The 27,093-nt window shown below is 44.9% G+C and overlaps 1 pseudogene across 1 annotated transcript in view; it reads left to right on the top strand.

The window, feature by feature from the left end:
- The window catches only part of LOC310753723 (adhesion G protein-coupled receptor D2-like), a 64,648-nt pseudogene that overhangs the window by 19,557 nt on the left and 17,998 nt on the right, over window positions 1–27,093 (top strand). Inside the window, exons 3-7 of the transcript in view lie at window positions 29–665; window positions 12,030–12,136; window positions 17,446–17,520; window positions 18,313–18,594; window positions 19,754–19,864. The product of the transcript in view is annotated as an adhesion G protein-coupled receptor D2-like (transcript). The remainder of the gene's footprint in view (window positions 1–28; window positions 666–12,029; window positions 12,137–17,445; window positions 17,521–18,312; window positions 18,595–19,753; window positions 19,865–27,093) is intronic.

Below are 27,093 nucleotides of genomic sequence, written 5' to 3'. Positions count from 1 at the left end.
CATCCCCATCTCTCTCCCCCACCCCCAGGAAACATCTCCGCACCAATCCTGGTATTCAAGAACAAAACAGACGCAAAGTGTGTGAAGGTACTAGCCGACTTCCCAGAGATGCCCGCCGTGAGTGCTTGTGCCCATGTCCAGTGGGACCCTGAGGCTGTGGAGAGCTCCACTGTCTTCTCCTATGCCGTCCCGGCTTTCATCAAAGTTCCAGTTGCGTGGCTTCGTCGACAAGGATGGCTTCATCAGGTTTGCCATCATCCTCCATGGGCACCACTCCCCGTACCTGCCAGTTTTTTGTGCCGATGGGCAGTGGCACCACTTCTGTGTCACATGGCAGCATCAGAATGGGGCATGGGCCATCCACGCTGACAGGAAGGAGAAGACCTCAGCCACAGGGCTTTCAGCTTCCCATGCCGTGGATGGCCACAGGATGTTCATTATCGGGCAAGATCAGGACTCCCTGGGTGGGGCCTTCAAAGAGAAAGAGTCCTTCAGCGGGAACCTCACTGGTTTGCATGATTGGCGGAGGGTCCTCAGCAGGGAGAAGATGGAGAAAGTGCGCTCCTGCATCCCTATTCAAGAGAGCCTCGTGTTTGCCTGGAGCAGCGACATCCTCGAGGTGGAAGCGAGCATCCAGCAGGCCACAGTGCAGCTAACCTGCCCAGGTAAAGCGCTGTCGGGTTGTGACTGCACCAGCTGTCTGAATCTGGTCTGTGATGAGCTGGCTGATTTGCATGTCCCTGTTTTCAGTCGGTGTGGTCTGGTTATATGCCTATATTGGATGGGGGCAGGGGAGGAAGCTGCCCCAGGACAGGGGTGGGGATCCCTGTGGCCTGCAGACCATGGCCAGTGATGATGGGAGTTGTAGTCCCAACTGAAGGGCCACAGGTTCTCCTTCCTTGTTTAGGAGGCATCTTGGGCTGGAAGGACTTTGAACTCTCTTGGGTCTCCATTGCAAAATGGGCTTGTTGAGATAGGTAGGTAGATACCTGCTGGGGTCTTCTTTCTCCAAGTGTTGAAGATGTCCATGGCGATCAGGTTGTGTGACTCAGCTACCTGCAAGTACACAAATGACAGAGTGTATTTCGAATAAACTGTGTGGAGCAGGAGCAGATGGCAGGGAGGGGCGATGGCTGCGACCTGACTCCTGACGACTGAGTCAACGCCACTTACCTGGAGGCAGTGGGGGAGGGGTGGGGCAGCAGGGAGATGGGGCAAATGCATCAACAGGAGAGCTGGGTGGAAGTAAGATGCTTTATAAGGACCTAGTAGCAGTGAGTGCCTGGCGCTGCCTGGGAGTTTTTAGGGAATAAAAAAATTGCAATTTTAAAACTAAAAATAGCATAATTCATGATTTTGGACCCATGACACCAAAATTGGGTAAACTCATGCCAAAGTCACGTTTTGGTCTGACATCTTGATTCAAAACGGCACCTAGAATCCAAGAGTCTGCCAACTCCACCCTCAGGGAAACCCCTGCCGAATTTGGTGATGATGCTTCAAGGGGTATCCCAACCTATAGAAAACAAACAATTTCCCAAAACATTGAGTAGACGGAGGGTGTTGTTCTTGTCGGCTGGGACCATCGGCTGGGTGAGGACTGCAGGGCCTGCTCCCTCCCAGGGCCTTTTCCAACTGGCCCAGGGGGCGTGGCCCAGGCCCTCTCTCCCAGGTATAAAGGGACTCCTGCTGCGGGGAAGCCTTGGACCATCGGCTGTGGGGAGGACTGCAGGGCCTGCTCCCTCCCAGGGCCTTTTCCAACTGGCCCAGGGGGCGTGGCCCAGGCCCTCTCTCCCAGCTATAAAGGGACTCCTGCTGCGGGGAAGCCTTGGACCATCGGCTGGGTGAGGTCTGCAGGGCCTGCTCCCTTCCAGGGCCTTCTCCAACTGGCCCAGGGGGCGTGGCCCAGGAACAAACTTTTGGAACAAACTTTTGGGGAAGTGTGGGAAGTGTTCTGCCATTGCTTCCCTGTTCCAGGTGGTTAATGTGCTTTAAAATTAAGCAAACAGTCTGTGAGCACCTAGAAAGGAATGCTGTGATCACCAATAGTCAGCATGGATTTCTGAAAAATAAGTCATGTCGGACTAACCTGATCTCGTTTTTTGACAGAATTACAAGCCTGGTAGATGAAGGGAACGCAGTGAATGTAGCCTACCTTGATTTCAGCAAGGCATTTGACAAGGTGCCCCATGATATTCTTGTAAAGAAGCTGGTAAAATGCGGTCTTGACTATGCTACCACTCAGTGGATTTGTAACTGGCTGACTGACCGAACCCAAAGGGTGCTCATCAATGGTTCCTCTTCATCCTGGAGAAGAGTGACTAGTGGGGTGCCACAGGGTTCTGTCTTGGGCCCGGTCTTATTCAACATCTTTATCAACGACTTGGATGATGGACTCAAGGGCATCCTGATCAAATTTGCAGATGACACCAAACTGGGAGGGGTGGCTAACACCCCAGAGGACAGGATCACACTTCAAAACGACCTTGACAGATTAGAGAACTGGGCCAAAACAAACAAGATGAATTTTAACAGGGAGAAATGTAAAGTATTGCACTTGGGCAAAAAAAATGAGAGGCACAAAAACAAGATGGGTGACACCTGGCTTGAGAGCAGTACATGTGAAAAGGATCTAGGAGTCTTGGTTGACCACAAACTTGACATGAGCCAACAGTGTGACGCGGCAGCTAAAAAAGCCAATGCAATGCTGGGCTGCATCAATAGGAGTATAGCATCTAGATCCAGGGAAGTAATAGTGCCACTGTATTCTGCTCTGGTCAGACCTCACCTGGAGTACTGTGTCCAGTTCTGGGCACCACAGTTCAAGAAGGACACTGACAAACTGGAAGGTGTCCAGAGGAGGGCAACCAAAATGGTCAAAGGCCTGGAAACGATGCCTTATGAGGAACAGCTAAGGGAGCTGGGCATGTTTAGCCTGGAGAAGAGGAGGTTAAGGGGTGATATGATAGCCATGTTCAAATATATAAAAGGATGTCACATAGAGGAGGGAGAAAGGTTGTTTTCTGCTGCTCCAGAGAAGCGGACTGTTCAGTTTCTGTTAATTGGTTCTCATGGGAAACTTACAGATTCTGGCTTCACACAATTAACTCAAGGCCGTGTCAATTTACTCTTGGCAGAAAGCCAAGGTCAGCTTGACCTAGAAACTACTTACTCTGATTGGTTAACGACCAGCACTCAACTCTGTTATCTAGGGATTGCTAGCACAGTTTGGTGTGTTAGGAGTAGGAGTGCTGTGCATGGTTAAGAGAGAGAGAGAAAGAAAGGATTTATTTTGCTTTGTTTTGTATACAGAAACTCTGCTGGTTTTATTTTTCCTTTTAATAAATCCTGTAAATAGTTATTCTGAGTCTAGCTGACTAGTCATTTCCACCTCAACTAGCTTCTTCGCTGTGCAGGAAAACTCTGCTACGTTTGGGCTAAAGCCATTAGAGCTATGCCTGACACTTCAAAGTTCCATGAGGTTATGGGCATTGTGCTGCCAGCCTGAGTTGTGGTGGTGTCAGCATCAACGGCGTTGGTTCCAGTAGTTCCAGAAGTTGTTGTTCCTGTTGGTGCAGCAGATGGACACTGGCTGGTTCCTGACTGTTGTGAGCTGGTGACGCAGTGGACACAAGGACAACAGCTGCAGCGTGTGAGTGCTGGGTGCTGTGGTTCCTGTTTTCTCTCTCGGTGGTCGTGAGTAGCTGGTTCCAGGTTACAGGGACATCGCTCTCAAGATGGCCTCACAACCAGTTCAGATGGCTTTTGAGCGTCTGAATGACTCCAATTACTTGCTGTGGTCGGAACGCATGCAGGCAGTGCTGCAGAGGGATCGTCTCTGGCAAGTGGTGAGTAAGTTTCCTGCAAAGCCTGATGATGAAGACCTCGATAAAGACCAAAGAGCAAGGGCCACAATTGTCTTGGGGCTGGAAGATTCCCAGTTGCCGTATGTGAGGGGAATCAAGACAGCTAGAGGTGTGTGGCAAGCACTTAAAGAACTCCATGTGTGTGAGACAGCGGTTTCCAAGCTGTTCATTCGCAAGGCATTGTACAAGGCAATGTTACAGCCTGGGGTTACAATGCAGGAACACCTACACAGTTTACAGTTAAAGTTTGCTGCGCTACAGGAAAGAGACTGTGCATTAGACCAGCAGGAGAAGGTGGCTATTATTTTGAGTTCTCTCCCGGAAAGCTGGGATAATTTAGTTTTGTCTCTAGAAGGCATACAGGAGCGTGATTTATCAATCAGTTACGTTACTGGGCGTTTGATTGAAGAGTGGCAGAAGAGGCAAGAAAGGTCGTTGGCTGCAGAGGCTTCTACAGGCGGGCGGTTTGGAAGGAGTTCTCATGCCGTGCCAGGGGTGAAGCAAGAGCAGCGTGCCGGTGAGGAGTCTGCGTTTGCTGTTAGGCGTTGTTTCCGATGTGGGTCTTCAGCGCATCTAAAACGACAATGTCCTGAGTTGGTCAAGTCTCAGTTGCCGGTGCAGGAGCAGAGACGAGATCAGCAGCAGCAGCAGCAGCAGCAGTGGAAAAAGAAGTTCTTCAAACAAAAACAGTCGGCTCAGCTGGTGACCGCCGAGGTCAAGATTGCTGATGAGAAACAAGCTGTCTGGGTGGTCGATTCGGGAGCGTCTCGGCACATCGTAAATTCAGATGAATTGTTTGTTTCCAAGAACTCAGCACAGCGCAGCCAGGTGGCTCTAGCAGACGGAAGTACTTCCGAAGTGATTTCGGGGGGTGCAGTTTTTGTTCCTTGTCTTCGTGAATGCCTGCAAAATGTACTTTGTGTGCCTTCATTAAGGAGCAATCTGATGTCTGTAGATTGTTTGCTAAAAGCTGGGTTTAAAGTGTATTTTGAAGGAGACAGTTGCATTATTAAGAAGGCTGGTGAGATTTTAGGCACTGCTAAGTCAGAGGGAGGCTTGTTTTGGCTTAAAGCAGGATCTCAAGTTGCAGCAGTAGTCAGTAAATCTCAGCCTGCAGTGAATAACAAAGCTATACATGACAACTGTGTGCACTTATTGCATAGGAAAATGGGGCATGCTGGTTGGAAAAGTATACTAAAAATGTCTGAATTGGCTGATGGGGGTAATTTAAAGAGTTGTAACAAGTACCTTGATTGTAATGTTTGTAAAAAGGTTAAAACCCACAGAGTCTCTTACCCCAGAAGTGACAGAGTTAGTGAGTCACCGCTACAGCTGGTTCACATGGACGTAATTGGTCCATTTGCTGTAAGCAGGGGTGGATCGCGTTTTTCATTAACAATTGTGGATGATGCCACACGTTACTCTTGGGTTTTTCCCATGAAGAATAAGGGTGACGTGTTCACTAAGTTTAAAAGCTGGGTGGCATCTGTGGAAAGATTTCTGTCCATTAAACTCAGAAGGATTCAGACGGACAGAGGTGGCGAATTTATGTCAAATGCTTTTAGAGATTGGTTACAAAAGCGTGGCATTGGGCATAGAAAAACGAACGCTTTTTCCCCAGAGGAGAATGGTGTTGCAGAGCGAAAACACAGATCTTTACAAAATATGATGTTTGCCATGCTTGATGATGCTGATTTGCCCATGTCTTATTGGGGGGAGAGCATGCTCACCGCGTGTTATCTCCAAAATAGGCTCTTTCATCAAACAATAGGTACAACTCCGTACTTTAAATTGTTTCAGAAAAAACCCAAAATTGACCATTTGCATGTGTTTGGATCAAAAGCCTGGGTATTAATTCCAAAACAAATGAGAAAGAAGGGAGATCCTAAGACCAAACAGTTAGTGTTTGTGGGTTACCAGGAGCTGGGAAAAGGTTTCCGCTTTGCTGAAGGGACAAATGGCATTGTGATCTCCAGGAATGCCACTTTTTGTGAACATAGTGGCTGGGAGAGACTACATGCCAATACTGAGGTTTGGTTTGAACCTTCCCAGGAGCTTCATGACTCTGACGGTAAACATAGAGAATCAGAGTCTGAGGGGGAGGAAAGTTCAGATAAGAGCTCTCAAGAAAGTGGAATTAGCCAGAGACCAGTTGCTAAGCAACAAAAGAGAGGTCGTAGTTCTGAGGAGGAAAGTGGGTCAGAAGAAAAATTTTCTCCCAGAAGATCTAAAAGACAAAACAAAGGAGTGCCTCCGGTGCGTTTTTCTCCAGATACTGCAAATGTGTTTAGTGTAATTGCAGAGCCCAAGAGTTTTCAGGAGGTGTTAAAGTTACCAAAAGAGGAGGCAGAGCTCTGGAAGCAGGCAATGGAGGAAGAGATGTCCTCTCTGAATGAGCACAAGGTTTTTACACCAGTAGCAGCGCCTGAGGGGGCAAAGATTGTAGGCTGCAGGTGGGTGTACAAACTTAAACCTCTGGTGACAGGAGAGTACAAATACAAAGCTCGTTTAGTGGCTCAAGGATACTCTCAGAGGCCTGGAAAAGATTATGACGAGATTTTTTCCCCTACTGCTAAGGGGGACAGTGTAAGGCTGATTCTAACGCTTGGAGCAAAGAGAAAACTCCTGTTAAACCATTTTGATATCCAGACTGCATATTTACATGCATCAATATCAGAAGACCTGTATCTAGCCGAACCGCCTGGTTATGAGACAGGTTCCAATAGAGTGTTGAAATTAAACAAAGCTCTATATGGTCTCAAACAGGCTGCAAGATCTTGGAACAAATGTTTCCATGAGGCCTTAGTGTCATTTGGTTTCAAGCAGAGTACAGCTGACAATTGTGTTTATGTACGTGGTACAGGCAGTGATCAAGAGTTTTGTCTGATTTATGTAGATGATGTATTGTATGCTTGCAAAACAGATAAACAAACTAAAAGGTTTGCCAAGCAATTGTCCAGTAAGTTCAAAATGAAGGACTTAGGCCCGGTTAGGACATATCTAGGGTTGGAAGTGTGCTGGGCCCAAGATGGCAGCTGCCTAATTAGTCAGCAGAACAAAGTTAAACAACTACTGACTACATACGGGATGCAGGATTGCAAAGGGACAGTGGTGCCTATGGATCCAGGTTTCATAAAAACACTTCATACAGATGAGAGTCCTGAATTTGAACATCCTGATGTATATCATTCTGTAATTGGAAGTTTATTGTATCTAGCACAGTGGTCCAGACCTGATATTAGCTATGCAGTAGGCATATTAAGTAGATTGGTCTCAAAACCCACACTAAATGCCTGGAAAGGGGTAAAACAAGTTCTGAGATACCTCAAACAGACAATTGGCTATATGTTACAATTAAATTCTTCAGAGGATGAAATGTTGAGTTGCTACTGTGATAGTGACTGGGGAAATTTGCCGGATAGAAAATCTGTCACAGGACTAGTCATAATGGTCGGTGGAGCTTTAATCAGCTGGCGGTCACGCAAGCAAGACGTTGTAAGTGTGTCATCAACGGAATCAGAGTACGCCGCGTTGAGTGAATTGCGCAACGAGGTGATTTATTTCAAGCATTTGTTAACAGATTTAAATGTAAATTGTGGAGAACCAGTACAAGTTTACATTGATAATCAAGCTTGTATAACCTTAAGTAAAACAGAGGGTTTCAAATCGCGTTCCAAACATATCTCTGTAAAATACCAAAATGTGCGTTGCTGTGTACAAGACAATGTAATCACCTGTACTTATGTATCAAGTGAAGAAAATGTAGCAGATGTGTTAACTAAACCATTGGCAAAGGTAAAGAACAAGCGAATGTGCAAGGGTTTAGGTTTGCTGGAAAAATAATCTCCTACATAGGTGTATTTGATGTTAATTGTCCAGCAGAATCTGTGAGGGGGTGTTCAGTTTCTGTTAATTGGTTCTCATGGGAAACTTACAGATTCTGGCTTCACACAATTAACTCAAGGCCGTGTCAATTTACTCTTGGCAGAAAGCCAAGGTCAGCTTGACCTAGAAACTACTTACTCTGATTGGTTAACGACCAGCACTCAACTCTGTTATCTAGGGATTGCTAGCACAGTTTGGTGTGTTAGGGGTGTGTTAGGAGTAGGAGTGCTGTGCATGGTTAAGAGAGAGAGAGAAAGAAAGGATTTATTTTGCTTTGTTTTGTATGCAGAAACTCTGCTGGTTTTATTTTTCCTTTTAATAAATCCTGTAAATAGTTATTCTGAGTCTAGCTGACTAGTCATTTCCACCTCAACTAGCTTCTTCGCTGTGCAGGAAAACTCTGCTACGTTTGGGCTAAAGCCATTAGAGCTATGCCTGACACTTCAAAGTTCCAGAGGAGGGCAACCAAAATGGTCAAAGGCCTGGAAACGATGCCTTATGAGGAACAGCTAAGGGAGCTGGGCATGTTTAGCCTGGAGAAGAGGAGGTTAAGGGGTGACATGATAGCCATGTTCAAATATATAAAAGGATGTCACATAGAGGAGGGAGAAAGGTTGTTTTCTGCTGCTCCAGAGAAGCGGACACGGAGCAATGGATCCAAACTACAAGAAAGAAGATTCCACCTAAACATTAGGAAGAACTTCCTGACAGTAAGAGCTGTTCGACAGTGGAATTTGCTGCCAAGGAGTGTGGTGGAGTCTCCTTCTTTGGAGGTCTTTAAGCAGAGGCTTGACAACCATATGTCAGGAGTGCTCTGATGGTGTTTCCTGCTTGGCAGGGGGTTGGACTCGATGGCCCTTGTGGTCTCTTCCAACTCTATGATTCTATGATTCTATGATTCTATGAAAATGTCCTCAAGCAGTCGGTTGCAATTTAAATTTTTATTCCTTTTTTTCCTTTTTTCCTTTGTTGGGGGTGGGTGGGTGGGATGGATAGTTGGTTGGGGATTAATTTTAGTATAATTGTTCTGTTCCTTTTTTGTTGTTGTTGTTTTATTGGTTCTGTATAGTTTGTGTTTTGTTTTAAGGGGCGGGATCAGGGCTGCCTGGGAGTGGGGTCCCAGCCAACACGATGGCTGGGACGAGTTCCACAGGGGCGGAAGCACTGGGACATCCGATCTCGGTGATCATGGGCAAGAGGAGGAGTTACACTAAGACCAGACCATGTCATTACCGAGGAGGCAGGTTTAGTCGTTGTTTGAAGACTATCCCTGCCTCCGGGTCTGGCCTTGACCGGATGGATACTGGAATCAACAGGGGAAACCCACATGACCTGAAAGTGTTGCTGTGCAATGCCAGGTCAATGATGAATAAAACCACTGCCATCCACGACTTGATTGTGGATGGAGGATTTGACCTGGCATGTGTGCCAGAGACCTGGTTGGAGGAAGCAGGTGGGCCTGTCCTTGCCGCTGCTTGCCCACCAGGTTTCTCTTACGCACAGCAACCCAGGTCATGTGGGCGGGGAGGTGGGGTTGCAGTGATTTTTAGAAAGTCACTAGCTTGCACCTGGCGTCCTACTGGGAAGATCCAGTTCTCTGAGTGCATGTTCTGGAAGTTGGGCAATAGGGGCAGCACAGGATTCCTTTTGGTGTACCGACCTCCCCGCTGCACCAAGGATTCCCTGTCCGAGCTGCTTCAGGTCGTGACAGATTTTCTCCTGGAGACACCTAGTTTGGTTGTCCTAGGGGATTTTAACATCCATGCCGACACGACCTTACAAGGGGCTGCTCGGGACTTCGTGGAAAGCATGGCCTCCATGGGGCTGTCCCTGAATAAGTTTGGCCCAACTCATAGTCATGGACATGCCTTAGACCTGGTGTTCACCTCTAGTGACGTGGGTGATCTGACATTAAGTAAAAGTGAAACGAAGTGCCATGGTCAGATCACTTCCTGGTGCAACTGGACTTCTCCGCGACCATTCCCCTCTGCAGGGAGGTGGGACCAATTCGGATGGTCCGCCCCCGCCACTTAATGGATCCAAATGGTTTCCAGAGAGTGGTAGGGGATGCTTTATCCCATGTTGATGGCCTTTCAGCTGATTCCCTAGTGGCCCGCTGGAATGCGGAGTTAACCAGGGCTATTGACTGTCTGGCTCCGAAGCGCCCTCTCCGACTGCATGGAGCCCGGACAGCACCGTGGTTTTCTTCGGAGCTGAGGGCGATGAAACAATCGCTGAGACGGCTAGAGCGTCGGTGGCAGAAAACTCACTCTGAATCTGACCGGACACAGGTTAGAGCTCAACGTCGAGCCTACCAAGTGGCGATAGCGACGGCAAAGAAGACTTTCTTCACCGCCTCTAATGCATCTGCAGAAAATAGTAGCAGGAGACTCTTTGAGGTGGTTCGCAATTTAACGGAACCACCTTTACCACCGGGGCCTTGTAAAGACCGCAAGATCTCCTGCAACGATCTTGCAAAGTTTTTTGCAGATAAAATCACTCATATTCGGAAGGAGCTAGACACCACCGTGGGAGCAGGGCTGGGGCGGGAGAGTGCTAGAGCTCTGTCTGGTCAAGTTGCATGGAATCAATTTCAATCCGTTACCCCCGAGGATGTGGACAGGCTGCTTGGACGCGTGAAACCAACCACTTGTCTCCTTGATCCTTGCCCATCCTGGCTAATAAAAGCAAGCCGGGAAGGGCTGGGCGATGGGCTCTGCGGGGTGGTGAATGCTTCCCTCTGCGAGGGAACATTCCCAGATCCGCTGAAAGAGGCGGTCATTAAACCGCTTCTTAAAAAAACATCTTTAGACCCGGCCTGTATGGCCAACTATCGCCCAGTCTCAAATCTTCCATTCTTGGGCAAGGTGATTGAGCGCGTGGTTGCTGAACAACTCCAGGCACGCCTGGAGGATGCGGACCATTTGGATCCCTTCCAATCGGGATTCAGGCCTCACCATGGGACTGAAACTGCCTTGGTCGCGCTGGTTGATGATCTCCAGAGAGCTAGGGACAAAGGTGAGAGTTGTTTCCTGGCTCTGCTGGATCTCTCAGCGGCCTTTGATACAATCGACCATAACATCCTTCTGGACCGTCTAGAGGGGCTGGGAGCTGGGGGCACTGTTATACAGTGGTTTCGCTCCTTCCTCCTGGGCTGTGTTCAGAAAGTGGTGGTGGGGGATGAGTGTTCAGACCCCTGGGCCCTCACTTGTGGGGTGCCTCAGGGTTCCGTCCTCTCCCCCATGCTTTTTAACATCTATATGAAGCCGCTGGGAGAGATCATCAGGGGGTTTGGACTGGGTGTCCATCAATATGCAGATGACACCCAGCTCTACCTCTCTTTCAAATCAGAACCAGTGAAGGCGGTGAAGGTCCTGTGTGAGTGCCTGGAGGCGGTTGGAGGATGGATGGCGGCTAATGGATTGAAGTTGAATCCTGACAAGACAGAAGTACTGTTTTTGGGGGACAGGGGGCAGGCTGGTGTGGAGGACTCCCTGGTCCTGAATAGGGTAACCGTGCCCCTGAAGGACCAGGTGCGCAGCCTGGGAGTCATTTTGGACTCACAGCTGTCCATGGAGGCACAGGTCAATTCTGTATCCAGGGCAGCTGTCTACCAACTCCACCTGGTACGCAGGCTGAGACCCTACCTGCCCGCGGACTGTCTCACCAGAGTGGTGCATGCTCTAGTTATCTTCCGCTTGGACTACTGCAATGTGCTCTACGTGGGGCTACCTTTGAAGGTGACTCGGAAACTACAACTAATCCAGAATGCGGCAGCTAGACTGGTGACTGGGGGCGGCCGCCGAGACCACATAACACCGGTCTTGAAAGACCTACATTGGCTCCCAGTACGTTTCCGAGCACAATTCAAAGTGTTGGTGCTGACCTTTAAAGCCCTAAATGGCCTCGGTCCAGTATACCTGAAAGAGCGTCTCCACCCCCATCGTTCTGCCTGGACGCTGAGGTCCAGCGCCGAGGGCCTTCTGGCGGTTCCCTCATTGCGAGAAGCAAAGCTACAGGGAACCAGGCAGAGGGCCTTCTCGGTAGTGGCGCCCGCCCTGTGGAACGCCCTCCCATCAGATGTCAAAGCGATAAATAACTACCTGACATTCAGAAGACATCTTAAGGCAGCCCTGTTCAGGGAAGTTTTTAATCTGTGATATTTTACTGTATTTTTGGTTTCTATGGAAGCCGCCCAGAGTGGCTGGGGAAACCCAGCCAGATGGGCGGGGTACAAATATTATTATTGTTGTTGTTGTTGTTGTTGTTCTTTTCCAGGGCCTGTGGAGGAATGTCATATGTTTCAGGTCATGCAGGGAAGCCTTGCTTATGCCCCCTGCCTGCAGCTCCTTCCTTTTGTCTGCCACTACAAAAAAGGTATGGCAGTTCTGACTATCCTTATCTCCAGACTCAAACTGTGGCAACTGTTATTTTAAGCCCAAGGTCCCCATTTCTTTGTGCCAGCAATTGGTGGGTCAGAGCAACAGGGAAGTGGGTGGAGCAACAGGTGTGACTCTTACTTTGTTCAGTATGGTCCCATCTGCACGGTGCATTAAAAGCACTCCCCCCAAAAAAAGAATAATAATGGGAACTGTAGTCCACTGAGACCTTTTAACATCACAGTAATCCAAGTTTATGCACCAACCACTGGTGCTGAAGAAACTGAAATTGACCAATTCTATGAAGACTTACAACACCTTATAGAAATGACACCAAAGAAGGATGTTCTTCTCATTATAGGGGATTGGAATGCTAAAGTAGGGGATCAAGAGATAAAAGGAACAACTGGCAAGTTTGGCCTTGGAGATCAAAACGAAGCAGGGCAAAGGCTCAGAGTTCTGTCAAGAGAACAAGCTGGTCATCGCAAACACGCTTTTCCAACAACACAAGAGACAACTCTACACATGGACATCACCAGATGGGCAGCATCAAAATCAGATTGATTATATTTTCTGCAGCCAAAGATGGAGAAGCTCTATACAGTCAGCAAAAACAAGACCTGGAGCTGACTGTGGCTCAGATCATCAGCTTCTTATAGCAAAATTCAAGCTTAAACTGAAGAAAGTAGGAAAAACCACTGGGCCGGTAAGATACAATCTAAATCAAATCCCTTATGAATCACAGTGGAAGTGAGAAACAGGTTTAAGGATTTAGATTTGGTGGACAGAGTGCCTGAAGAACTATGGATGGAGGCTCGTAACATTATACAGGAGGCAGCAACGAAAACCATCCCAATGAAAAGGAAATGCAAGAAAGCAAAGTGGCTGTCCAACAAGGCCTTACAAATAGCAGGGGAGAGAAGGCAAGCAAAATGTGAGGGAGATAGTGAAAGATACAGGAAACTGAATGCAGATTTCCAAAGAATAGCAAGGAGAGACAAGAAGGCCTTCTTAAACGAGCAATGCAAAGAAATAGAGGGAAACAATAGAATGGGAAAAACCAGAGATCTGTTCAAGAAAATTGGAGATATGAAAGGAACATTTCGTACAAAGATTACCATAATAAAAGACAAAAGTGGTAAGGACCTAACAGAAGCAGAAGACATCAAGAAGAGGTGGCAAGAATACACAGAGGAATTGTACCAGAAAGATATGGGTGTCTCGTACTCCCCTGGTAGTGTGGTTGCTGACCTTGAGCCAGACATCCTGGAAAGTGAAGTCAAATGGGCCTTAGAAAGCACTGCTAATAACAAGGCCAGTGGAAGTGATGATATTCCAGCTGAACTATTTAAAATTTTAAAAGATGATGCTGTTAAGGTGCTACACTCAATTTGCCAGCAAATTTGGAAAACTCAGAAGTGGCCAGAGGATTGGAGAAGATCAGTCTACATCCCAATCCCAAAGAAAGGCAGTGCCAAAGAATGCTCCAACTACTGCACAATTGTACTCATTTCACACGCTAGCAAGGTTATGCTTAAAATTCTACAAGGCAGGCTTAAGCAGTATGTGGACCGAGAACTCCCAGAAGTGCAAGCTGGATTTCGAAGGGGCAGAGGAACCAGAGACCAAATTGCAAACATGCGCCGCACTGCTTTTGCAGGATACAGATCCTTCTGTAACTCTGCAGGTGGCGAGATTTCTGAATGCGGTTATCTCACACTCAAAAACCACCAAAAAACAACAACAACATCAAAATTAATCGGACTGTTATGATGAGAGTGCATGTCGGAGTTCGTCTTCAGTTTTCCGTTTCCGTGATCCGTCCCTTGGAGCTCTCTGGCCCCAAGCTGTCACTTGGCTCTGCTCAATGACCCACCCTTGCATCGTGGTGTTCACCTTCTGTTGTTGGATATATCTGTTTTTATGTCTCTGTGTTTTTATGTTTGTACATATTTTATGGGCTAATAGCCGTAAATAAATAAATAAATAAAATAAACATGCGCTGGATTATGGAGAAAGCTAGAGAGTTCCAGAAAGACATCTACTTCTGCTTCATTGATTATGCAAAAGCCTTTGACTGTTTCGACCACAGCAAACTATGGCAAGTTCTTAAAGAAATGGGAGTACCTGATCACCTCATCTGTCTCCTGAGAAATCTCTATGTGGGACAAGAAGCTACATTTAGAACTGGATATGGAACAACTGATTGGTTCAAAATTGGGAAAGGAGTACGACAAGGCTGTATATTGTCTCCCTGCTTATTTAACTTATATGCAGAATTCATCATGCGAAAGGCTGGGCTGGATGAATCCCAAGCCGGAATTAAGATTGCTGGAAGAAATATCAACAACCTCAGATACGCAGATGACACAACCTTGATGGCAGAAAGTGACGAGGAACTAAAGAACCTTTTAATGAAGGTGAAAGGGGAGAGCACAAAATATGGTCTGAAGCTCAACATCAAAATAACAAAGATCATGGCCACTGGGCCCATCACCTCCTGGCAAATAGAAGGGGAAGAAATGGAGGCAGTGAGAGATTTTACTTACTTGGGTTCCATGATCACTGCAGATGGTGACAGCAGTCACAAAATTAAAAGACGCCTGCTTCTTGGGAGAAAAGCAATGACAAACCTAGACAGCATCTTAAAAAGCAGAGACATCACCTTGCCAACAAAGGTCTGTATAGTTAAAGCGATAGTTTTCCCAGTAGTGATGTATGGAAGTGAGAGCTGGACCATCAAGAAGGCTGGTCGCCGAAGAATGGATGCTTTTGAATTCTGGTGCTGGAGGAGACTCTTGAGAGTCCCATGGACTGCAAGAAGATCAAACCTATCCATTTTTAAGGAAATCAGCCCTGAGTGCTCACTGGAAGGACAGATCGTGAAGCTGAGGCTCCAATACTTTGGCTACCTCATGAGAAGAGAAGACTCCCTGAAAAAGACCCTGATGTTGGGAAAGATGGAGGGCACAAGGAGAAGGGGACGACAGAGAATGAGATGGTTGGACAGTGTTCTCGAAGCTAGCAGCATTAGTTTGACCAAACTGTGGGAGGCAGTGGAAGACAGGAGTGCCTGGCGTGCTCTGGTCCATGGGGTCACAAAGAGTCGGGCACGACTAAACGGCTAAACAACAACAACAAGTCCACTGAGAGTTCTGAGAGTTGTCAAGAGACCTCTATTCCTCTCACAAAGCTACAATTACCAGAGTGGTTCACCCCCTCTTCCCATTAATTAAAACACAAGCCACGTTTTATTAATGGAAATGTTTATTTGATAATGATAATAGAATATTTATTTATTTAAATGCTCATATTCCTCAATCTCATGCCAAAGTGCCACAAGGCTGGGAGCGAGGGATCAGATTCCACTTCCTCTGGAAGAGAGTTCCAAGGTTTTGGAGCCAGCACTGGGAAGGCCCTGTCATGCCTTGTTCAGCAAGGAAACTGTGCCTCTGAAGCATTGTTCAATGTCTGGATAAGATACAAAGACTTATTGGAAAACAAAACCCCAAGGTGGTTGTCACCAATGGAAGCGAAGGCTCAGAAAAAGCTCAATATGGAGGCCAAATGGCCGAAATATTGGGAAATATTGGAACAAGAAGGAGACAAATTGAAATTGCAGAGTTTTGAGAAATTAAAAGATAAAGTGCGAGATTGGCTTCATTATTATCAAATAAGAGAGGCCTATAATTTGGACAAAAAAATTGGCTTTCAGGTGGAAAAATCAAAATTGGAAACAGAACTGTTAGATCCCAAAACTAAGATACTTTCAAGAATGTATAACTTGCTGTTAAAATGGAATACGCAGGATGAAACGGTTAAATCTGCAATGATTAAATGGGCACAGGATATCGGTCATAACATCATGTTTGCTGACTGGGAACAGTTGTGGACCACAGGTATGAAATTTACGGCATGTAATGCCTTAAGAGAGAATATTATGAAAATGATATACAGGTGGTACATGACCCCAGTCAAGCTTGCAAAAATATATCATTTGCCCGATAATAAATGTTGGAAATGTAAAGAAATTGAAGGTACATTCTTTCACCTTTGGTGGACGTGCCCAAGAATCAAGGCTTTCTGGGAGATGATATATAATGAAATGAAAAAGGTATTTAAATATACCTTCCTGAAGAAACCAGAGGCCTTCCTTCTGGGCATTGTCGGCCAATTGGTGCCAAAGAAGGACAGAACTTTCTTTATGTATGCAACAACAGCAGCAAGAATACTTATTGCAAAGTATTGGAAGACACAAGATCTACCCACCCTGGAAGAGTGGCAGATGAAGATGATGGACTATATGGAATTGGCGGAAATGACTGGCAGAATCCGAGACTTGGGAGAAGAGTGGTGGAGGAAGACAGGAAGAAATTTAAAGACTATCTTCAGAAATATTGTAAAATTAATGAATGTTAAAATTATGTTCGGATTGGAAATAAGTGGTATTTAGCAATAAAAGTTAATAAGAATATGCAAAAATGAATTGATAAATGGATGAAAATATAGAGTTACAATATGTTATGATATAGAGTTAAGATAAATGAAAGAGGGTAAGGATTTGCTGAATTGATTATGTAAATGGGAATACAAAAAGGGGAGGTGTGAGGAGGTCAAGGAAACAAGCAAATGAGCTTAAAGATATCAAAAAATGGATTTGCTTTTTGTATTTTGTATTTTCTTTTTTTTTCTTTTCTATGTATTTTTGTATTTTTTGTATTCTTCTTTTTCTTTGTTTTCTTTTTATTCTGTAAATCTCTGTTTTTTGTAAAACCCTAATAAATATCTTTTTTTTAAAAAAAAGAAACTGCGCCTCTGAAGCAGGTCTTCATCACTGGGTTGGTTTCCAGGGGAGAAGGGTACTTCTGGTATCCCCAGTTGTTGGATCAGCCTGGATTTGTGGTCAGAGTGTCAGACTGGGGCCTAGAGAGACACCGGTTCAACTCCCCCCTTGACCACAAAGTGCTCTGGGTGACTTTGGGCCAGTTGCTCTCTTTTGACCTTGTCTACCTTGCAGGGCTGTGGAAAGAATTAATCTTCCTCTTATTAAAATTTATATGCCATCCTGCACCTGAAGATCACAGGGCAGTTTACAACATGAAAATACAACATGAAAACACAAATTACATAGCATAATAGCAAAACAACACCACCCCTCCCCCACTATCACACTTAAAAGCCGTAGATGGCTTAATCAGCCAAAGCCCTAGTTGAAGAGGAATGTTTTTGCCTGGCTCCATGAAATGGGTGAGGTACTAACTTTGTAAACCACCTTCCACAACCTTCCATTTGCATGTCTGCTGTTTCCCCCTCAGATCTTGAAGAAAACACAGTCAAAACCTGTCCCACAGCTCATAGCTCAGGTTAATGCATGAGCGAATGCAACAGTGGTGAGTCTAAAGCATTGGCTTCAGCCCTTCAACCCTGAGGGCTTCCACCTGTGGTCCAGCATCACTGTGTTGCTGGCCAGGCCTCATGGGCCCTGGAGCCTTTTCTCAGTGCCCCCCAAGTGTTTCCTGGGTGAGTCTGTGGGGAAGTTGATTTCTGGGAGAATTTGGGGTGGTACAGGTTGCAGGGGGTTGGACTTGAAGATCCATGGGGTCCCTTCCAGCTTCACAGTTCTGTAATTTCTGTAAGAAGCTGCCAGACCCCAGAGCCATCTAGCTGAGCAGGATGATTTCTGGCAGGGGCCATTCGTAGCTCTACCTGGAGCTGCCGATGGGGAGTGGGATTGAATCTGGAACCTTCCTCACTCAAAGCCAATGCTCTTCCACTGAGCCACAGCTCTGGGGACACGTGACAAGTGTCTAGCTTTGTCTCAGGAGACCCACGGTGGGCAAAGCTTCTTAAAGTCTAGTTGTGGGGCACAGACATCTATTGACACATCTTCTCATCTCAGCTCTCCACATTGCCCCTCTGTACCCCCCCCCACTCCCGGATTTATGGCTTCCCTACACACTTTCCCCTAAAGTGCCTTCAGCTTGTGCACTGCTCCCAACCCAAAGTTCCCATATAACAGATTTTGGAACAACTGCTACTAAAAATACTTCAAAAATGGCTTTGTGCAGATCAGACACATCTGGGTGGATTTTTCCAAAAGGGGAGGCACACACACCCCTTCACCCACCCTGCCCCCATTTAGTCCCCCTTCTCTAACCTGGGGGTCTTGTTTCTGGCTACAGATTCCCGAGAGTATCTTCCAGGCAGAAGCCCAAGGCGTGGACCTTTCAGTAGCCGCTGGTTACCTAGGGGTGGTGGAGACGGTCCTGACGGACGCTGAGCCGACATCTCTGGATGCAGCTGCTCTTCTGGGCATCTTGCAACTGCTGAAGGAGGTCTCAGACATGGATGCCAACGAGCTGGAGGAACTGGCAACGCTGGAGCAGCTGGGGCAGCACTACGTGGCAATTGCCGGGGCAATCCTGGAGGAGCAGAACGCTGAGGAGTGGTCCAAAATAAAGCCGGTAAAATCATGGCTTCCTAGAAGTAAGGGGGAGACGGGGCGGGCGGGTCTGGTGAGCCCCAATGTTTGAGGCAGGAAATCCAGAAAGCTAAAGCAGTCCTGATGGTCCACCATCCCTTTCCGTCCTTGAGAGTATGTGGCCAGACCAGGACCCATGGGAGACCCTAGGGCCATGAAGCTGACAGAGGTGACCTTGGAAGGCAATGCAGGCCTCTTAGTCCCACTGACCTCACAGGGCGGTTGTTCGGGGGTTAAACACGGAGGGGATACCTTGAGCTCCTTGATGGTTTTTTTGACAGGGCGGGGGGAGGTGAGATAGAAACACAATAAATAAAGAAACACTAGATGGTTGTCCGGCCTCTGCTGGAAGATTTTCGGGAAGGTAGAAATATATAAGGAAATAAATATCCCTGGGTACACACCTTAATTAAATGAGTTGCATCACACCTATGCTCGCAGCAGTTAGACTTCTGGTAAAAATCTAAGTTATCAATCCCACTGTCTGCTGTGGCAGAATTTTACGCAACTAAATATGTACTTTATTACATGATTTACTACATTATTCCACAACATCCATTTCAATGCAAAGAAAACACAATTCGGTTTGGAAGGGCAGTTCATAGAATCAAAGGACTGCAGAGTTGGAAGGGATCCTCAGGGTCATCTAGTCCAAACCCCTGCAATGCAGGAATCCCAATTGGTTCCATATCATTGGCAAGCTGAACACAACGAAGGTGAAGACCAATCATATTCATTGATTTCTGTTCCAGACATGGGGCAAATAAGCAAACTCTGCTTCCGTTTCCATCAGGATTGTCTGATGTCTCATACCACCTCCCTCTGTGTGACTGGCTCCATTGTCAAACTCTCCCTACTATCAAGAAGCTTCCCTAATCTTTGACCAAAATCTACCCTCCAGTAACTTAAGCAGCAGAGAAGTCATAGAATCATACAGTTGGAAGGGACCCCCAAGGGCCATTTCGTTCCAACCCCCTGCAATGTATTAAGCAGCCTTTGCTCTCTTCAATGCGGCAGCCCCTCAGAGATGCTATTATGTGCTGGCCCCCCAGTCTGCAGGAGGAGGGCCAGGGAAACCCTTGGGCAACGTCGGATGATGATGATGATGATAAGGTTTGGGCAGCTGCTCCTGTGCTCCTCAGATCCTTGATGGACCCATGACAGTTGTGGAAAACATGGACAAGATGGTTTCCAGCCTCCATCAGCTCCTGAGTACAGAGAGGCCAAAGTCACCATCTGGTGTAAGAATGTTGGTGAGTAGCAGCAAGGCTCTGGGGTGCGAGGGGGAGGAAGAGCCTGGGGAATTGTTAAAGCAAATTTGATGCCAGAAATTCAGTAGGAAAGGAATTGAAAGTAAAACTGCAAATATCCTAATGCTGTTACACAAATTTGTGGTGCATCTCCCACAGTACTGTGTAGAGTACTCACCTCAAAAAGAATACTGCAGGGCTGGAAAAGGTTCAGAAAATGCAGCCAAAATGATCTGGGGGATGGAGGGACTCCCCTATGAATGAAGGCTTGCAAAATTTGGGGCTTTTTAGCTTTGCGAATGTGGGATTGTTGTGGATAGAAGGAGAGGACAGATTGATTAAATATTGTCCTCCCTCCCTGACACTAATGAGTCAGTAGCACATTCCCCAGTATATAGCAGGAAGCTAGTTGGTAGATTCGTTTGAATCTCTTTACTTCAGCAAACCAGGGTTTGATCCTGGTAAATTCCCCTTTTATCCCTCTTATCATTACTTTTAAAGAAGACACAACAGTCTTCTTTAAAAGTAATGATAAGTGTTGAATGGTTTCTTTAAATGTAAAGGTTCATCATTGTTTCACCCGATGTGTATGTCTTTAAGGGGCCAGAGCAAGGGCCAGAGCAAAATAACGAGACCCAGCTTTACAGCTGTGAAACATAGCAGGTGCTGCTGAGTTGTATTGATTAAGCTGTGTCAGCAATTGGGTGTAGTATATAAGGAGCAGCACCTAGTTCTTCCATAACTCTGGGGGATGGGTCGGGTTTGTTGTTGATGTATTTAGTGTATAAGGAGTTTTTGTTTTTGTAATTAAAACCTTGTTTAAGTTATTTTTTGAGTCCCTTTTTAATGCATGGTCTCCCCAGCAAGCTCTCTGCAGTGCTACCATACTGCAAAAAGCCAACATCTTTGGTTATGGGCCCAGCTGCTGAGTGGATGACTGCATATTTTTGGACTCTGAGAAAGGTTTGAAAACTCGTTCTCCTGTTGGCGTAGTTCTGTGGGTCTGGAAGAGTTCCAGAATGGTTGACCGGGTTCCAGAAGCTGAGAAGGCTCTGGTCTTCCCACAGCTGACAGATGAGAACTATAGTTTATGGTCTTTTCGGGTGGAGGTGCTTTTGACCTCTAGAGAAGTGTGGACCTATGTAACTGATGACCCTCCTGACCCTGTAACTAATGCTTGGTCAAAAGGAGATGCGAAAGCCAGGGCAATAATTAATTTGGCAGTCAGCAACCAGCAAGTAGTCTATATAAGGAATAAGAAAACTGCCAAAGAAATGTGGGACAGTCTTGCAGCAGTGCATGTTAGAAAAGAGTCAGCGTCTGCATTGACGTTTTTCAAGCAGTTGTACCAGACGAAGTTGCAGCCTGGTGGTGATTTGGCAGCACACTTGAGACGTCTGGAGGCAATACGCTGCGAATTGATTCGAAGGGACATGGAGATACCTGATATTCAGTATGTTTTTATCATCCTTTGTTCCCTTAATGAGGACTTTGATGGTGTAGCTAGCCAGATATCTGCCATTCCACCAGCACAATTAACTGTGGAAGGGGTAACAGCAAGATTAATGGGCGAGTTGGATAGGAGGGAGGCTTGTGCGATAAGCACTCCTATTTCCAGAAAGAATGAGGAACACCATATGCAAACTTGTGGTGACACAACTGTATTTAAAGCTGCCAAGCGTTGTTGGTTCTGCAATAAGCAAGGACATTTTGCAAAGGACTGCAGATCCAAAAGAAAGCAAAGTACTCCCAAGTCTGTTTCTGTTCGTCAGTCACGATTGTCAGCCCAGAAGCCAACATCGTATCGTAAAGACAGAAACGAGCTGCAAGCTTTTCACGCTCGGACAACAGATCGTAAAAGAATTAAAGGCGCCAAGTGGAATTTTTTTATTGTGGACTCAGGAGCTTCTCAGCATATTTGCAACGATCGAAGTCTGTTTATTTCTTTCGAAGAGGAAATTGGTAATGTACATTTAGCCAATTCACAGGTCTTGCAGTCGCTTGGCAGGGGTACTGTTAAACTTGACTCTTTAAACATTACAATAGCGCATTTACTGCCCGTCAGTGGACAATTTATTGTCAGTAAGGTGCTTTGCTCGTCAAGGCATAACTGAGAGTTTCTTAAAGTCAATGTGTGAGTTTTTTGATGGAAACAAACGTCTATTATATGCCCGGGACTCTGATGGTTAACATAGGATATCCAATGAAACCGAAAGTTGGAAGAGTCAGGCAAAAGAAAGTCCTTCTTCACATACCACATAGTTAAACTGCGGAGCTCACCCACACAGGGGGCAGTGATGCCCACCAACTGGGATGGCTTTAACAGAGGACTGGAGAAACGCTTGGAAGGCAATTCTCCCAATGGCTGCTAACCACAATGGCCATGTTCTGCCTCCACAATCGGAGGCAGTAATGCTTCTGAAGACCACCTGATGGGAATCGCAGGAGGAAAGAGTTGCTCTCAAGCTTGGATCCTGCTTCTGGGTTTCCCTCTGGGGCATCTGGTTGGCCCCTGTCAGAAGTGGACAGAGGAGCCATTGGCTTCATCCAGAAGGCTCTTAATATGTTCTTAAGTCTGAATTAGTTTGCAGCCAGCCTTGTGCCCAGTGCCAGATTTACATATAAGCTAAACAAGCTATAGCTTAGGGCCCCACTCTCTTGGGGGCCCCAAAAAAATTTAAAGGAGAAAAAAAACTGGATGTACATTTCCAAAATATGAGATAAAAAACAAAATAAAACCTATGTACAGTTAGAGCTTAATAATTATTTCACTATTAATATACTTCTTCTTAATTGTATTTCAGTTCAACAATTACTTTGATAAAATACATATTTTGTTATGTGCAAATGGCTTGAGATACCTATTAGGTCCATAAAGTACCATATAGCATATATTTGTTAAGTTGTGGGTGAACATATCAGACGACACAGCGATTCTTCAAACAGCTCTTGTTTATTCACAGGCCAGAACAGAACTGGGCTGAAGGGTTCAGCCAACCTGCTTATATAGAGCTCAACTACAAGGCAACAGTAACAACTTTCTGTAACTATCCAATCACTGAACGTCACTTTCAATTCCTTATTTGCATATGTGGACCTGAGTGAAAACTATCTACAGTACCCCCCTGCTGGCCCAGGGTGAGAACTTCAGTACATAACGATACTCAACACAAAAAAATAGCGACAATTTGTTGTTGGCAAAGGACAGCTGGACATATAAAGGGCCCCATTACCTCCAGGAGCTTAGGGCCTCATCAAACCTAAATCCGGCCCTGCCTGTGCCTACATGAAAGCATGTAAGCCACATTGTCCTATCGCTGCAGGAGTGAAGAAGCTTTTTCAGCCCGGGGGCCAACTTTCCTTCTGGCTAGCCTTCTGAGGGCCACATGCCCGTAGCGTGCGAGGCCAGAGGCAGAAGTAGGTGGAGCAACTACTATAAATAATTGCCTTTGTGCAGTAGGTTAGTTCCTACACACTCTCTTTTTTTTTAATAAATTTTTTATTAGTTTTTCAACCCATATTAAAAGACAATACAACACAATACATAGACAAACAAACATATAAACATGTATAATTTCTTGACCTTTCTTTCCTAAAACCTTCTTTCAGCGACTTCCCCATACCTCCCCTTTCTGCATCCCTGTTTTAAATCATTCCAGCAACCCCTAATTTCAATTTCTTATAGCACTTTCTTTAACTCTTTTTTTTCCATGTCCAATTGTTTGTCACTGCAATTCTATTTTGCATTACCCAAGACATTTTAACATTCATTAATTTTACAGCAATTCTTAAGATAAACTTTAAATTTCTTCCAGTCTTCTTCCACTGTCTCTTTCCCTTGGTCACGGATTCTGCCAGTCATCTCCGCCAGTCCCATGTAGTCAATCACCTTGGTCTGCCATTCTTCCAGTGTGGGTAGTTCTTGTGTCTTCCAATACTTTGCTAAAAGTACTCTTGCTGCTGTTGTAGCATACATAAAAAACATCCTATCTTTCCTTGACACCAATTGGCCTACCATGCCCAGGAGGAAAGCTTCTGGTTTCTTCACGAAAGTGCATTTAAGCACCTTCTTAATTTCATTATAAATCATTTCCCAGAAGACCTTAATCCTAGGGCACGTCCACCAAAGGTGGTAAAAGGTACCTTCAGTTTCCTTACATTTCCAACATTTGTTATTGGGCGTGTGGTAAATTTTTGCCAGCTTGACTGGGGTCATGTACCACCTATATATCATTTTCATAATGTTCTCTCTTAAGGCATTACATGCCGTGAACTTTATACCGGTGGTCCATAACTGTTCCCAGTCAGCAAACATAATGTTATGACCGATGTCTTGTGCCCATTTAATCATAGCTGATTTAACCGTCTCATCCTGTGTATTCCATTTCAACAGCAAGTTATACATTCTTGACAGATTCTTAGTATTGGGTTCCAATAGCTCTGTTTCTAATTTTGACCTCTCCACCTGGAAGCCAATTTTCCTGTCCAGTTTGAAAACTTCATTTATCTGATAGTAATGAAGCCAATCTCTTACTTTTGACTTCAATTTCTCATAGCTCTGCAATTTCACTTTTCCCTCCTCATGTTCTATAATTTCCCAATATTTTGGCCATTTGGGTTCCATATTAAGTTTTTTCACTTCCTTAGCTTCCATTGGTGACAACCACCTGGGGGTTTTGTTTTCCAACAAATCTTTGTACCGAATCCAGACATTATATAATGCTTTCCTAACAATATGGTTTTTGAAACCTTGATGAGTTTTAACCTTGTCATACCATATATATGCATGCCAGCCAAATCTGTTATTGAACCCTTCCAAATCCAAAATGTCTGTGTTTTCAAGAAGCAGCCAACTTTTCAGCCAGCAGAAAGCCGCTGATTCATAATACAACTTTAAGTCCGGCAGGGCAAACCCCCCTCTTTCTTTTGCATCAGTTAGTATCTTAAATTTTATTCTGGGCTTTTTGCCCTGCCAGACAAATCTAGATATATCTTTTTGCCACCTCTTGAAACAATCCATTTTGTCCAAAATCTGCAATGTTTGAAACAAAAACAACATTCTCGGCAAGACATTCATCTTAATAACAGCAATTCGGCCTAACAAGGAAAGTCTCAAATTTGACCATACTTCTAAATCTTTCTTAACTTCTAACCAACATTTCTCATAGTTATCTTTAAATAAATTCACATTCTTAGATGTCAAATTAATCCCCAGGTATTTCACCTTCTTTGCTACCGTTAAACCAGTTTCACTCTGAAACCTCTCTCTTTCAACCACTGTTAGATTTTTATCCAATACTTTCGTTTTCTGTTTGTTCAGCTTAAATCCTGCTACTTGACCAAATACTTGTATTAGTTCTAAAACTCTTTTCATACTAGTGTCTGGCTCTTGTAATGTTAAAACTAGATCATCTGCAAATGCTCTCAGTTTATACTGTTTAGCTCCGACCTGAATCCCTTTAACCAGCTGGTCCTCTCTAATCATGTTTAATAAGACCTCCAGGACCGATATAAAAAGTAGTGGGGATATTGGGCATCCCTGTCGTGTCCCTTTCTCAATAGGAAATTCTTCTGTAACCACATTATTTACAATCAATTTTGCTTTTTGTTCAGAATAAATTGCACTTATACCATTTTCAAAACCTTGGCCTACCCCCATCCCTTGGAGATTCTTTTTCATAAAATTCCAAGAAATATTGTCAAAGGCTTTCTCCGCATCCACAAATATTAAAACTGCCTTGGTATTAATATTAACTTCCAGTAACTCCATAATGTCTATTATGTTTCTCACATTGTCTGACAAGTGTCTTCCTGGAAGAAAGCCCGCTTGGTCTTTATGGATCTCCCCCACCAAAACTCTTTTCAGTCTTTTTGCCAAAATGTCTGCAAAAATTTTGTAATCCACATTGAGTAATGATATAGGGCGGTAGTTCTTAACCTGGTTCTTCTCAGTCTCTGACTTTGGTATAAGTGTAATATATGCTTCTTTCCACGATTCAGGTGCCTTCTTCCCCTCTAAGATTTCGTTACAGACCTCCTTCAACGGTTGTATAAGCCATTCTTTCAAAGCTTTATAATATCTGGAGGTCAGTCCATCAGGTCCTGGAGATTTTCCCAATTGCATATTTTGAATGGCTCCCTCAATTTCTTGATCAGTTATCTTCTGATTCAAAGTCACTTTACTTTGTTCAGAATTTTTTTGTAATCCATATTTTTTAAGAAATTCTTCTATTTCTTTTTCATTCACCGGCCCTTGTGCATAAAGTCTCCTGAAATAACTCTGAAAGCAGTTTCTGATCTCATTTGGTTTATAAATGTTTTTTCCTTCCACTTCTAAATTTGTAACCGTATTCTGTTTTTGTCTCTTCTTCAGTTGCCATGCCAAAAATTTCCCACATTTGTCTGCCGATTCAAATGTCTTTTGTCTCATTTGTTTTATTTTCCATTCTATCTCTTGATTCATCAGTTCCATATATTGTCTCTGGTAGAACTTGATTTCTCTCAAGATTTCATGTGACTTTGGTTTAGATCTCAATCTTTTTTCTCCTTCTTTTATCTTTTCCAGGATCTTATCCTTCTTCTCATTCTGTCTCTTTCTTTTTATGACATTCTGTTGTATTAAAAATCCTCGCATGACAGCTTTACTTGCGTCCCAAATTACTCTTTTTTCCACTTCTGTTCTCAGATTTATCTCAAAGTAGTCCTTTACCACTTTCTGGGCCTTTTTATAGACCTCTTCGTCTCTAAATAGGGAGTCATTCATCCTCCATCTAAAGGAGCCAGCTGTTGTTGGGTTCATCTCCATCTTTACAGCATTATGGTCGGAGCAAGTCTTTGGGCAGATTTCCACTTTCTTAATCTTTGATGCCATCCCACTAGTTATCCATATTTGGTCGATTCTAGTCCATGTCATTTTTGCTTCAGAGAAGAAAGTTTCCTCTCTTTCAAGAGGGTTCCTTGTTCTCCAGATGTCAATCAGATTCATATTGTCAGTCATTTCAAAAAAGGTCTTAGGTAATCTCCCATCCTTGGAGATCACCTGTTTTTGTGCTTTGTCCATATTTGTAGAAACCACTCCATTCATGTCTCCCATTAAAATTACATTATAATCCAAAAAGTCTATTAATGTCTCATGCAATTTCTTAAAAAATTCTGACTTCCCTTCATTTGGTGCATAAACTCCTATTATCAATAATTTTTCTCCTTGAACTTGAATTTCAATTGCCAAATAC

The sequence above is a fragment of the Podarcis filfolensis genome, assembly GCF_964270895.1.
Source record: "Podarcis filfolensis genome assembly, chromosome: W".
NCBI lineage: Eukaryota > Metazoa > Chordata > Lepidosauria > Squamata > Lacertidae > Podarcis > Podarcis filfolensis.
The sequence above is the reverse complement of the archived record's forward strand: the minus strand, read 5'-3'. Positions and strand labels throughout refer to the sequence as shown.